This window comes from Hakea prostrata, chromosome 7 (assembly GCF_041222555.1).
Source record: "Hakea prostrata isolate BN-2017 chromosome 7, UWA_Hpros_2, whole genome shotgun sequence".
Lineage (NCBI taxonomy): Eukaryota > Viridiplantae > Streptophyta > Magnoliopsida > Proteales > Proteaceae > Hakea > Hakea prostrata.
This window is the reverse complement of record NC_142606.1, coordinates 6,394,714-6,407,057: the sequence shown is the minus strand read 5'-3', so window position 1 is coordinate 6,407,057 and position 12,344 is coordinate 6,394,714.

Below are 12,344 nucleotides of genomic sequence, written 5' to 3'. Positions count from 1 at the left end.
CTTCTTCTCAACCTAGCATACCTCATTACCGAAGGCCCAACATGTATCGAACACAGCCCATGGACTCATTTCTAATTGAGAAAGTCCACTCTTACTGATTTACCTGCATCACTTTTCGAAAATGGAGGTTTGAGATAGAGGTAACAGGAGAAAGAAGGGAAGCCATGTACTTATGTCATGCTAGTGGCAGGGATCACCTAGTTTATTAAGAAAATAGAACATCAAAAACTTTATTTAATATATTTTCAGCTTACAGCCTAGAGATTCTCCATTTAAAATATTTTTTATTTGATATATACCAACTGAATTTGTTTTACAGGTGAAGTGATGGGTGGTTACTATTGTGAAGATCAAACTTCAACTGGAATGGAACAACAGCCTCCATTGTGCTATTGTAGGCAAGGAAGGATGATCCTAATGACTTCAAGAATTAGGAAAAATCCAGGTCGAAGATTTTATAGGTGCCCAAGTGGTAGTAACCATCCAAATTCTTTTATTTGGCTAGATAATATGTCTGAGATTCATACAATGGATGAGGGTTCTACAGCTTCAGCATCGTATGACATCAACAAGAAGAATTTGGGTGTTGCGTGCCGAGCCCCTACTGATATCATGCACATTGAAATTCTGTCAAATCGAATCACAATGTTGTATCATGGATTCTTGTTCTTATGTGTGTGGGTTTTTTTACTTTCTTGTTATGTATTTTTGTTTGCAACAAATAGGTAAAAACATTTGTCTTTTCAACATGTATTGTAAGGGTACATTAATATTTCTCAGTTGCCGGTTGTTTTTGCTTGCTGTTGTTGTGATAAATGTTGCTATTGGTGTTTCCGATGCCCTACAAAAATTGTATAGGGCATTCAAATTTCAGAGAAGATGAGATTACCATAACAAGTCTTTGTATAAGATTATATTGAGGTCTAAATGAGACCAACTTAGCTGCTCTATGATAATCACATCAATAATATCTATTTAGTGCAATACCAAAGATTGCATGCACGTTTTTTTTTTTTTTTTTTTTTTTTTTATAACTTTGAAGGGTTTTGGGTGGGTGATTTATGGCGAGAGAAGGATAAGAGAGAGAAAGATAAGAGCGGTAATCACTAACAGAGCAAGTTTCCAGTGGTGGGTGAGCAGTTTCAAGCAAGGTCTAACTTCTAAGAAGAAAAGATGAGTAAAGAAAATATTCATTTACCCACTTAAAAGGTTAAGTATTGGAATGTAATTCAGTCATAATCTATAAAACGTCAAGAGGGTTTTTTTTTTCCAAAGCATTTGTGAGGTCTCCATAAAAGAAAACTGGTGTGATATATCAAAACTCAAGATTTGCCAAAGATTTACATCCATCACTATTAATTGGATCTTCCAAGAGATCTCCATTGATGGCTTTCTTTCGTGGACGTTCTTCAATTTGGTTGAATCACTTTTTTTCTACAAACATTTTTTACGAATCTTCTTAGCCATATTTATATTCTCACCAACTATAAACATTTTAGAAGTGCAATATCATGCAACATTGGATCCAGTACTTGAAGCTGTTGGTGGTGGTGGTTGGTACTCTCATAAAGTTTTGGTCTTGCCATGTTTTATATTATGTAGTTACACTTATATAAAATTATATATTATACTTAACAGGGAAAAAAATTTATCCAAATTAAAGAAAAAAATTGTCATATCATTAGCCCTCAACCCAGTAATAAATGGTTGTTCAAAGTGATTCAGGTTGAATCTACTCACAGAATCAGGGTAACCAAACAGTTTTTCAAACAGATTCACTTTCAGAATCAGGGTAACCAAACAGTTTTTCAGACAGATTCACTTTCAGAATCAGGGTAACCAAATGATTTTTCAGACAGATTCACTTTCCAGAATCAGGGTAACCAAACAGTTTTTTTTTACGAATATGATTCTAGAGAACCTAATTCCACAGACTCATGATTCCCTACAGAAGCGGATTCCAGGAAATTGCGGAACCAAACGCCACCTAAGGGATTCTCATCTGTTTTCTCTACGTCTTTCTAATTTGCCGAGGCCCACCTCGGGAGATCTGGTTATCTCGTCTTTTAATACTTCTTATAGAGACACCAGACACGAGCACCTGCTCAGTTTCTTGGAAGTTGGAACTTGCTTTGGTTAATGCACGTCACTGCTTAAAAAAAAAAAAAAAATATATATATATATATATATATATATATATTAATACACATCGCCGTCAACCGAAAAAATTCAGACATCGGACTAAAATTTCGACCTTAAGTTCTGATCCGGAATTTTATTTGACGTCAAAGTATCTGTTGCTTTGCTTAAGATAAACTTCTTAAAATATTCTCATCTTTATAATTAAAAAAATTCAAAGCTTTCCATCAGTTTTTACACGCATTATTAGATTGGTATTGGATCATGATCATTCTCAACCGACACCAATAAGATTCAGTAAACTAATATTTTATTTTATTTGAAAACTCATTAAGTATTTTTTTCTTAAAAAATGTCACTGTTCATAATCATTCTCATCGGACACCAAAAGATTCAATAATTTAATTTCATTTGACAACCCATCAAGCGTTTTTTCTTAAAAAGCAGTGACAATTTTTAGGCGTTTACTATTCTCATATTTGCTGTAAAGATTCGACTTGCAGATTGAGAGAAAATGCAATAATGGGACTTCAAGAAGCAGAGGGGTCGTGCTTCAGTGCTGGGTGGGGAACATTAGCACGACAATTGAGAGAGAAAAAGTCTAACAAAGGCTCAATGGGTGGGGAATAGTGTCCACCAAAATTCAATATTGGAAACTAAGACAGCACGGTGCCAGAACGTATAGTAGTAGGCAAGCTCCATAAGCGGGTGGAATTTACATACTGTATAATTCTCACTCTCTGCAATTACTTATAATTCATATTTAAGATTGTGATACATGCCGGTCAATAATCTAACGGTTACACTCAAAATTCAATTAAAATATTGAATCTAAAAAATTTCCTAAAATTTCTCCTAATTTCATCTCTTCCTTTTTTCTTAAAGATTAATTTTAATAATTTATTAAATTCAGTTCTCAATTGGGTTCTAATACTAAGCATTGGATTATTGACTGTCACATATCACAATCTTATAAATGAATTACAGAAAATTGCAGGGAGTGGGAATTGTAGAGGATGCATGTGAACCTAATAAGGGTGTCAATTTGGTACTAGAATGAGCGGTCCAAATCAGCTTTTCCAAACCAATTTGTATTATAGTACAATTAAACTTCGTAATATTTATATTGTTTTCTTAATGTACATTGTTCTGATATCATTTATTGTTGTTCCATTGATTGAGATTGCATGTATTGTCATTGTTGGCTACCAAACACAGCTTGTACTGAAGTGAAGGTTCCGAAGACTTTTGGCATTTGCCATGTTTTTAGAGGGGGATTAAGAGTATTATAATAATTTTGAGTGTTCATGAAAAGATTTAAGTAAGTATTTTAAGTGAAGCGAAGATTCCTTGGAATAGTAGATTTCACTGGTTACTTACAAGGGTCATCTTGGATGATTTTTTTTGGTAATTTTTGCATAGAAGAGGGTATTTTTGTAATTTTATTTCAACTATATGATTGATAAATTTACGGTGACGGTATTAGTGTAATTTTCTGAATCCAAAATGGGATATTATTGTCATTTTATTACCTAGAGGGTATTTTGGTCATTTTACACATCCACTTAACTGAAAATATTACTGCAGGTAACCTTGTAATTTTGAGTGTGGGTATATGTAATTTAAAAAATAATAGCAGGTAGTCAAGAGTTTTACCCCCTTTATAGCGGGTGTCGTCTAATTTGCATTTTATTTTTTCACTGGGGGATGTAGAAGGGTTACTCCATCCAAGATGGGTGAAGAATCCCTTTACCTACCTAGGTCCTAGGGTTGGGTTTAGAGCACGTTTACATCTCTACGCACAAAGAGTAATATGGTTATTTTCCAACCCACACTTAATGTTCAATGTAACTTTATATCTTGAATTATGTCTGGGGAACAATGTGATATTAAATGCCTTTAAGGGGGCTGTCAAGAATTTAGCCCCCATTTAAGGAGGTGCCCTAAAAAAATCATTTATTTATGTTGACCAATTAAGATCATTTATCTCGTGTTTCTTTACTGAATTGCAAATTGTGAGAATCAATAGTTTCGATCTCGACCTCTCGTTTTGTATTTTTTTGTTTATTTTTTGAACTACACAAACTATAATTAAAAAAAAAGGGGTGGTCGAGAACGAATCTCACCACCAATTTGAATTCTGACCATAGGCAACTCAATATTAATGGACGACGTTGAATCATGATCATTTTTTCATGGGACAAATGTTCTTTAAATTAGTAAATGATGGAATCGAAACTTTCAAGAAACTAAAGCGGTTGCCCACTTGCCCCATACATTATTACCCTTCAACACATCAGGTCCGGGGCTCCCCCCGGGGGGGGTGGGGGGGGGGGGGGGCTAATGAAAAAAAAAAAAGGGGGGGGGTAAAAAAGGGGGGGGGGGGGGTTTTTTTATATATTATTTTTTTTTTTTTTTTTTTTTGTTGTGGGGGGGGGGGGGGGGGGGGGGGGGGGGGGGGGGGGGGGGGGGGGGGGGCCCCCCCCCACAAAACACCCGTTGGAAAAAAAAATTTAAAAAAAATATTTTTTTTTTTAGGAAAGGGGGGGGCCAAATTTTTTTGCTTCTATGGAGCGTCATTAATGCGCTCCACCGTGCAGCCGGCCGTCCGATCTAATCGAACGGCTGGCATCATCCTCCCATTTAAAAAATGAAAATATATTAAAACCCACCTCATTAAGTGTGTGAACACAGTTCGGTTCGGTCTGATGCAAACCCAGCGGTCCGTCTGGGCGGTTCGAGTGGGTTAGTATAAGCTGGGTTAATACGTTTTCATATACTACACATCCAAACCCTATACGTATATACAATCCAAAACAGTATATACGATTTCAAATTTTGAAATCAAAATATACGATTTTTCAAAATCTTTTGAAAAACACAAAACCCAAACTGTTCAGCTCCAAACCTCATTTTGTGATATTGATAGAAGCTCTAACGCATCTTGGAGAAGAAGAAAAAGAAGAGGTTGAACAAGAATCCAACTCGTTCCAGCATTTTTCGTGTTACACCTGATTTCGATTGCCTCTTGAAGAAGAAGAAGCAGTAGCAGTTTGAAGAAGAAAACGCCCTAATTTCGTTTAGGGCCCTGATTTCAGAGAAAGCTACGATTCTTGAGAAACTTTGAGCGCTTTTTTCTTTTCTTTTTTTGTTTTCATTTTCTTTTTCTTGATGGTTGTTGCTTTTGTTGGTAGCATCGATCTCTGATTCTTCATCTCCTTCCTTAGTTAGTTAGTTTCCATCACTTTTTTGGTCATCTTCGGTGGTTCTTGCCTTTTTTTTTCTTTCTTTCTTTTGGATCCTCTCATGGCTTCCTCACCTACGATCTCTGGTTCTGCATCTCCTTCCTCATCTACGGTGGCTCGGCAGCAGTTTGCTGCTGCTTTAACTTCATATTGCAAATTTGGATTGCCAGTGTGTGGAAATAGAACTGAAACATGATTACTTTCCAAATTAAATCAAGATGCTTTGTATCGGAGTGTCAACACCTTTACTTAAGAGCACATACAGTACAACAGAATATTGTAGGAGTCATTACCTCAACGGAGGTTTGGCAGCACCTTGCTGCTTTTATGCTAATGTGTAAATATATTACTCAGTTACTCTGCTTAATGATCGGGCAACTAAATTTCTTTTCTATGCTGAATCATCTCCTGGAGGCAGCTGAGTTTCACGAACTTTTATGGCTCGCAGTGTGAAACGGAGCCAGATCAATTTAATACTTACCTGCAAGTTTGATTTTTCATGATTATTGATTTGAGGACCTCAGTGCTCAAAGACTGATGTTCTTGATGCTTGTTCCACGAATATCTGTTTGATTTTTCTACTCATAGCACTCTTTTCGTCTAAAGTTATTGCATATTAACTTGATCTCAACCTATGCAGTTTGGAGCAGGCTACTGGATTAGCTTTCCGTTTTGTCATTGACGATCCAAAGATGCAAAAGAGATGGCAGATCTTGAGGAGGAGATAAAAAGATACAGTGATTTTCTGCTTATAGATGTTGAAGAAGACTAATTAAATCTGCCAAATAAAACGTGAGACTTGAAACTCTTTGAGGCTGCTCTTAGTTTTTCAAATTTGTTACTTGCGATCTTTTTTTTTTCTTTAATATATTTTATTCTAATTTTTCGTCTTCTCATTTTCATATTTATTGTAGATTGGCATTTTTCAAAGCAACCTATGATCAATTTGAAGCAGATTATTATGTCAAAGTTCGTGATGACATCTATTTACAACCAGGTAAGTGCCACTTATGCATTGCAGATTGCATTTAACTGATTAGTTTGTTCATTAAGTTTGTTGAGGTCTATGCCTAGTAAGTTGCATATCTCGAAAGAATCATAGTGGCTTTAACTTCTTTTTCATTTACCCTCACCTAGTCGGTGATAGGCATTGCATATAGGTGTGCAATAATTTGCATGGTGTACAAAAATCCAGTTGCAAATACTGGATGATTTACATTTTAAAGGCTGAGGGTTCAATTTGATACAATAAATTTCTGTAATGGCTGTAATTTTCTCAAGTCTCTCAGGATAGGCATGGGCTCTATGCATTTTCAATATTTAGAGTTGTAGTTCAAGTAAATATTTTTGTTTGATATTCTTTGAGTGTTTTTTTGTTGTTTTCATGTTCCCGTATCCACTAAATAACTTGGTTCCTTCCTTCTGTCTGTTACAACTCCAACCCTCTATCTCGTGGCGTAAGCTTGTGCAAAACTAGAGCCTCTCCGTAAGATTGCGACTTCATTATCTTTTGTTGTGTACTCTAATAACAGTTAAGAATGCAATACTTTTGCATTCTTTTCCGTTGCTGGCTAATACATGCATATTAGAGTTAAACCCCACTATGTTAACGACACATTCTAAAAATCTGCATTAGTGTTTATACATACAAATATAGCCATAGAGAGGGGGAGGGTTTCTTTGGTAGTAAAATCTGGTCTTCTAGAAATCTTTTGTCTGGTCCTGTAAGTTTTTGGGTGTTCTCTGTTCCTCATTATGGGTCTTGGTGGTTGGACAAGCAGGATGAAACTTTGCCAGCTCTACTGTGCTGTCCTAATTTGCTTTTAGAACCACTCCAAACAAAAGTTGCTTTCCTCTTGAGATTTTATTTTTGGATGAGTAGCCCCTAGGAAGTTGAATTCCTAAGCTTTTAATTATGGGACCTGGTCCTTGCTAATTGAGCTACTTCCTTGTGGTTATACCTATGTGAGGGCCTGGGTAATCTTGTTTCTTGCATCACTAGGAGAAAGTGGGGTCTGTAGCATTGTTTCTGACAGTAAAGAGGCTATTGGAGTCAAAGGAGAGTTTTTAGGCAATAATTGGAAGTTATATGCTGTGAATGATGGCATGACCTTTTGATATTAAATGTATGACAGTCACAGATAATGATAATCAATTAATTTGAAGGACTCCCTCATAAAAGGTCAGATGAGATGCAATGAGGATGCCTCAAAGAAAAAGAAAAAAAAAAAAAAAAAAAAATCTCTTCTTTGCAACTTCCTTCAGATAATGTGTGGAGTAAATCAGGTTAGCTGTAGTTGTCAATGTTCCAAGGCAGGATAAGATTCATCCATGTATGTCTGATTGTTAGCTCAATTATGAATAAATACACATTTTAGTGCAAATATTTTGCTATTTGAAATCCTTTCTTTTGACGCTCTTATTCTGGATGATGATCCCAGATGTGTATTGTTGTTTATGTTATGTTTTTCAGCAAATTCTTTCATCGCTTGTGCTATTATTCAGTTGGTGTCTTTAGTATTCCAAGCTAATATTATTTTGATGAGCAACAGATGCAGAGAGTGACAAAATACCAATTATAGCACATAAGCCCTTTGTGAGAGAACTGAAAAGTGAATTTCAATATTCCCATGTCTTATCTTTGTTGGGGAGATCCATTGGGAATGCTTATGACAACTGGCTAGAGATTTAGTTTTGAGGCTGTTTTAGTGTTACAATTTTGTGAGTGTAACTTTAACTCATGTTTATGAATATACCCCAATCACATTATATTAACTAGAGTATTTTGTACTGATTGAAGTGACTAATCATTCTCTTTCTTTGCCAAGTGATTGACTAATGACTTCAATCCTTAAAGAATGGTTTAGCAGCGGTTATATATGATGCACAACATTTTCCTTCTTGTCCAGTTGTCAAATGGAGAACTTTCTAAACAACACATTGGAAAAGAGCATCTACAATGGAAGAGCTGCTCCGTGAGGCTGATTTGGTGAGGTCTAATATCTGGTGCTCAACTGGGACATTTAAAGTGTTACTAGTATTCAATATGTATATTAGATAATCAAATGGACATGTAAGTAGCATTTGCTTCTGGTTTAGGGTTGGTAGACGTTTACTGTGTGTAAATGTTCTGGATATCAGTGAAGTTTCCAAACTTTTGTATGACCTTTCACATTATGGCAGATTTTCATTTGATCCTAATGCAAAGTTGGGCTTGAATGTTGCTTCATGCTTTTATACAAGGTAATCCACAAGGCATATACAATTATTGAATTCAGTGGTTCTTATAGGGTTGGTGACCTATACAATTGAAATCTCTTAAATAATCTGCTCATTTTTTATGGTCTTTCGGTCTAAAATGTTTCAAGTAGAAATTTTACATAAGACTCCTTTGGTTAAATAGACATCTTTTTGTGTATGTGTGTCTATGAATTTTTATTGGTTCTAATTGTTCAAGTATCCAACTTAAGACATTAAGCTATGAGGTAGAGATGTCCAACTAGTGCATGAAGTCATTCAAGCTCCCGAAGTTTTCCAATCGGGGAAAAACTCCTCACTTGTTGCCCTCTTTTAAGGTGAGTACACAACTACACATGGCATGTGTAGCCCCTGTTTTGGGTGATCCATGTTCAACAGTGGGTCCAATGGCGATATGGGCAACAAGGAGCTGGCCCAAGCCCTTCAATGCAACAGCCATCCTTGTTGCAGCTGTATTCTGGATTTAGGCTTGCTTGGACATGATCTAGTAGAACTATGATTGAACCTGAAGTTTTTGTTCTGATTGCAACCTTTGGCTTACTTAATAATAACAAGTGGGTATTGTCAAATGGGTGCAGAAATTAGTATTATTTTATAATTATCTGTAGTTTAACAGAGTAAATCCATGAGGAAAGCAATAGAAGTGTTTAACAGAGCAAAACAGATTTTCATTCACACCATGTCATTGTCTCAGTTTTGTAGAATTCCTTTTGTTAGTAAAAGCAATACTACACATTTCATTTGGGTCCGCTCTCATCAAATTGCTCTCTTGTTTGTAATTTCACATGTAAATTAGTCTTGGACTTGATGTTTATTTATTCTGGTGGATATCCAATAACATGACTTTTTTTTTTTTGGGTACAAATCTTCTAGTACATGATTCACGTTCATAAATTCTGAAAAGGTTTCCTACCATCTTCTTGTTATGGTTTTCTATGGCACACTAATTGGGATCCAGGTAGCATCCATGTTTATGCTTTCCTGCAAGTTGTTAATTTCAAGCTGAGATCAAATTGTCTTGCTTTCTTTCTTTTCTTTTCTTTAATTTTCTACGGAAAGAGCCGATCGAGAAAAGGACCCAAATCCAACAACTAAGAAACAAAGTGTGGGACAAGGACAAGATTCAGCTCATATTGATAATAATGTTGCACTATTAGGTTCTGATATTAACATATCAACTTTTTGAGCTCTTAAATTCCACAGCAAGCCATGCCCAGAGTTTTGTTTCTTCAATAAGGACCACTGAAATCTTTTTGTACAATGTATAGGTTGAGGTTGTGTCAATACAAATTAGAGTAAGGCATGAGGCCTCTTGGACTTTAAACATCAAGCTACCGATCCAATCTTAGACTCAGAGCAGACAATCTCAGAGGAAAAACAGCAGAGCTGAATAGCAAATGTCAAGTTATATCTTCACCTTATTGATTTTTTATTTTTTTTCTTTTCTTGGTGGTGTAAAAGAAAAATTCGGGGGTGGGTGGTGATTTGGTTATTTTCAGTTCTGATGCAATCTGTGTGTGTGTGACATACAACCCCCCACCCCTGCCAAAAAAAAAAAAAACAAAAAAAAAACAAAAGATTGTATTAGTGAAAAGAGAAATGAGCTCTTAAATTCGTTGCTACATTGGCCAGCTTCCTGATGGCTCCACTGACTGTTTATATACTTTTTTTGCAGGGTCGCATTGATAGTCATCTTGTTGGTTGTCATTTATATTGTGGTTGCAGTTGTTTGCCATGGACCTACATTGCCTTCATGCCTGAACTGAGAAAGTGTTGATTGGGTTTGAGATAGCAGTTTCATCATTGCACTGATTTTGAAGGTGAAGATGACATTGAAGATAGCATTTCTCAATGTCCTGTGTTACTTCATGTTCTGTTGTTGTTTGTTAAATTTGTGTGGTCTTTTTTCTTATGGAGATTTCAGCTGTTCTGCTTGCTGGTGGTTGGAATGGTTTATGGGAATTGGACAACACCGATGTCCCGATGTAGGTTTTCGGTTGTTGACATGTAGGGTTCTGGTTGGAATTCCTGCAGTTTTGACACCTTGGTTCGTCATCCCACAGTTGGCGGGAAGGTATGGATTTGATGTTTGTTATAAACATTTAGTTTGATATGAACATTGTATTCTCCTTGTTAACCAACTAGACTCATTGAATGTGTACAAATACTTTTGTGTAGCAAATCTTGTTTATGGTTCAAAAATTTCCATTCTTGAAGGTTGTGATACTAGGTGGGATCCGGATAATCCAAGATCATAAATACCATTTTAATGCCAGAGGATCAAATACCTTACTAGTGACATCACCTTCACCAAAACTCACCTTCATATGGTATTCTCTTGTCATTGCCAACGTCCAATGTTAGCCTCTGTGCCCAAATACGAAGACTTTTTAAACGGAATGATTCCGTTACGGAGTCGTTCCGTTTAAACAGAAACCATTCCGTTTTATCTATAAAGGATGACGAAACGGAGTCGTTCCGTATAAAAAGGCACGATTCCGTTCGTCTATGGGTCTTATAAAATGGATTGGTTCTGTTTAAAAAGGAACCACTCCGTTTGGTAAATGAGTCTTCTGAAACGGAGTGGTTCCGTTTAAAAAGGAACCATTCCGTTTCGTCTGTGAGTCTTATGAAACGGAGTGGTTCCTTTTAAAAGGGACCCATTCCGTTTCGTCTATGTTAAAACGGGTTTGATACTTTTTTAATTACTTGGTAACACGGAATTTGATACTTTGTGTTCACAGTGATGAAGAAGGGTTGATTTCGTTTAAAATGGAAGTAGCCCGTTTGTTCTCTGTGTTCACATACATGATATGGGTTGGTTCCGTTTAAAAGGGAATCAGCCTGTTTGGTCTCTGTGTTCACATATATGAAATGGGTTGGTTCCTTTTAAAAGGGAACCAGCCCGTTTGGTCTCTGTGTTCACATGCTGAAAAGGGTTGGTTCCCTTTAAAAGGGAACCGGCCCGTTTGGCCTCTGTGTTCACATGACAAAACGGGTTGGTTCCCTTTAAAAGGGAACCGGCCCGTTTGGTCCCTGTGATCACATGCTTAAACGGGTTGGTTCCCTTTAAAAGGGAACCGGCCCGTTTGGTCTCTGTGTTCACATGCTTAAATGAGTTGGTTCCCTTTAAAAGGGAACCGGCCTGTGTTGGCCTCTGTGTTCACATGACAAAACGGGTTGGTTCCCTTTAAAAGGGAACCGGCCCGTTTGGTCCCTGTGATCACATGCTTAAACGGGTTGGTTCCCTTTAAAAGGGAACCGGCCCGTTTGGTCTCTGTGTTCACATGCTTAAACGGGTTGGTTCCCTTTAAAAGGGAACCGGCCCGTTTGGCCTCTGTGTTCACATGACAAAACTGGGTTGGTTCCCTTTAAAAGGGAACCGGCCCGTTTGGTCCCTGTGATCACATGCTTAAACGGGTTGGTTCCCTTTAAAAGGGAACCGGCCCGTTTGGTCTATGTGTTCACATGCTTAAACGGGTTGGTTCCCTTTAAAAGGGAACCAGCCCATTTGGCCTCTGTGTTCACATGACAAAACGGGTTGGTTCCCTTTAAAAGGGAACCGGCCCGTTTGGTCCCTGTGATCACATGCTTAAACGGTTTGATTCCCTTTAAAAGGGAACCGGCCCGTTTGGCCTCTGTGTTCACATGACGAAAGGGGTTGGTACCCTTTAAAAGGGAACCGGCCCGTTTGGTCTCTGT